The 2,500-nt window shown below is 66.4% G+C and overlaps 1 pseudogene; it reads left to right on the top strand.

The window, feature by feature from the left end:
- Positions 1 to 777: 777 nt before the first annotated feature.
- LOC122341172 lies at positions 778 to 927 on the top strand (annotated as a pseudogene).
- The last annotated feature ends 1,573 nt before the right edge of the window (positions 928 to 2,500 follow it).

Genomic DNA, 2,500 nt, shown 5'->3' with positions numbered 1-2,500 from the left:
TGCTTTCCAGCGGCGGGGGGGAGCCGGGCCCTGGCGGGTACCCGCACGGCCTCCGGGACCGTGGTTCAAAGTCTCTCCCGCGGGGAGGAGCGCCCGGTCCGGGTAAAAAAACTCTATCCTATTTTACTCTATGATCCAGCGGCCGTGGCCCGAGAGGTCTGCCGCAAAAAACAAAACGGCAAAAAGAACCGCACAAAAACCTAAGGCGGAGAGAGAGAGAGAGATCCGAGAGAACTTGACTGTCGCTGCACTCGGGCGGGCCCCCCTGCTTTCCAGCGCGGGGGCCGAGCCGGGCCCTGGCGGGTACCCGCACGGCCTCCGGGACCGTGGTTCAAAGTCTCTCCCGCTGGCGAGAGGGGCGCCCGTCCGGGTAAAAACCTCTATCCTATTTTACTCTATGTTCCAGCGGCCGTGGGTCCGAGAGGTCTGCCGCTCAAACATCCAAGACGGCAAAAGAACCGCACAAAAACCTAAGACGGGCGGAGAGAGGGATCCGCGAGAAGGGAACGCTGCTCCCTGGGAGGCTTGACGCACCCCCGCGGAGGCTTGAGCAACCTACCGCGAGCGCCCCACCCTTGGCACGGGTGGGGCCGAGGCCGCGAGCCTCTGAAAGACTTTGCTTTGCCAACCCCGGCGGGTACCCAGCAGGCCTTCGGACCGTGGGTTCAAGTCCCCTCGCGGGGGCGCCTGTCCGGGAACGACACTTTTGTATATTTTTGAACCCACACAAGCCTGTGCAGTTCGCCTCGCCCCGGGCGCTAAACTCAAACGCAGTACGACTTTTAGCGTGGATCACCGGCTCGCAAGGCCGATGAAGAACGCAGCCAGCTGCGTAGAACTAATGTGAATTGCAGGACACATCGATCATCGACACTTCGAACGCACTTTGCGGCCCCGGTCCGCCCCGCCACGCCTGTCTGAGGGTCGCTTTCCCATCGATCGACCTCCGGTCCCGCGGCTGAGCGCCGCAGGGGGCTTCCCGCCCCTCCGCCCTCCTGTGCAGACCGCCACGGGCACGCTCCTCGGCGGGAGTCGAGCGCTCTCCGGGCTTCCTCCCACGAGGGGGGGAGGTCGGCGTCCCCCCAGGCGTCTGGGACCGAGCGGCGTCCTCCTCTCGGCGGCTTCCGTGGGTGTTCTGCCACCTCCGCGCCCGCCGACGTGACCCCCGCCTCTCCGCTCGGACGCCCGTGGCGTAACGGAGGTTCGCGCCCGCCTCTCGCCTCGGCGCCCCTGCCCGGCGCGCGAACGAGACCTGTTCAGGCCAGCCCGCAGCAGCAGCGCGCGGCGCCGCTCCTAACCCATATCCGACAACGACTCTCAGATCAGACGAGACGACCCGCTGAATTTAAGCATATTACTGCGGAGGAAAAGAAACTAACAAGGATTCTCAGTAGCGGCGAGCGAAGAGGGAAGAGCCTAGCGCCGACCTCGCCCGGCCACGCAAAAAGCGGCGTAGGGACATGTGGCGACAGAAGACCGCCTCTCTCGGCGCGGGTCGGGGGCCCAAGTCCTTCTGATGGAGGCTTAGCCCGTGGACGGTGTGAGGCCGGGTAGCAGGCCCTCCCGCCGGGTGCGGTTCTTCTCGGAGTCGGGTTGCTTGGGAATGCAGCCCAAAGCGGGTGGTAAACTCCATCTATACAAATACCGCACGAGACCGATAGTCGATAAGTACCGTGGAGGGAAAGTTGAAAAGAACTTTGAAGAGAGAGTTCAACAGGGCGTGAAACCGCTTAAGAGGTAAACGGGTGGGGTCCGCACGGCCTGCCCGGAGGATTCAGCTCGGCGGGCCCGCCGCCCGGGCGCTGGTGCGCGGATCCTTTGACCGGGAACGCCGCCCGCCCGACGCCGCGCCGCCGCCGGGTGCACTTCTTCCGAGGCGGCGCGCCGCGACCGCCCGGTTTGGCCAGGAAGGGCCGGGGCGAAGGTGGCAGGCGGCTCCTCAGCCGGGGCCGCTTTACAGAGCCCCCACGCCCGACTTTGCCGCTACCCCCGGGCCGCTGGAAGTGTCTCTCGCGCTTTCTCCTGCCGACGCTGGAGGGACGGGCCTCGCCCCGGCGCGCTGGCGGCGTCGACCGGGACCGACTGTCTCAGTCCGTCCCGACCGCGCTACGCCGCCGCCAGGGCGGGATCCGCCCGCATAAGTGGCGCCGAGGTCCGCGTGAGGTCGGGCCACCCACCCACCCGCCTTGAAACACGGACCAAGGAGTCTAACGCGCCACGCGAGTCAAAGGGTGTCTCTCGAGCCCCACGGCGCAATGAAGGTGGCCGCGCCCGCCGGCTCAGGTGGATCCCCGCCCGGCGGGGCGCACCATCGCCCGCCTGGCCCGCACCGCCGGGCAGGTGGAGCCAGAGCGCGCGATGGTACCCCGGGAAGATGGTGAACTATGCCTGGCAGGGCGGCCAGAGGAAATCTCTGGTGGAGGCCCGTAGCGGTCCTGACGTGCAAATCGGTCGTCCGACCTGGGTATAGGGGCGAAGACTAATCGAACCATCTAGTAGC

The sequence above is a fragment of the Puntigrus tetrazona genome, unplaced genomic scaffold, assembly GCF_018831695.1.
Source record: "Puntigrus tetrazona isolate hp1 unplaced genomic scaffold, ASM1883169v1 S000001140, whole genome shotgun sequence".
Classification (NCBI taxonomy): Eukaryota; Metazoa; Chordata; class Actinopteri; order Cypriniformes; family Cyprinidae; genus Puntigrus; species Puntigrus tetrazona.
The sequence above is the reverse complement of the archived record's forward strand: the minus strand, read 5'-3'. Positions and strand labels throughout refer to the sequence as shown.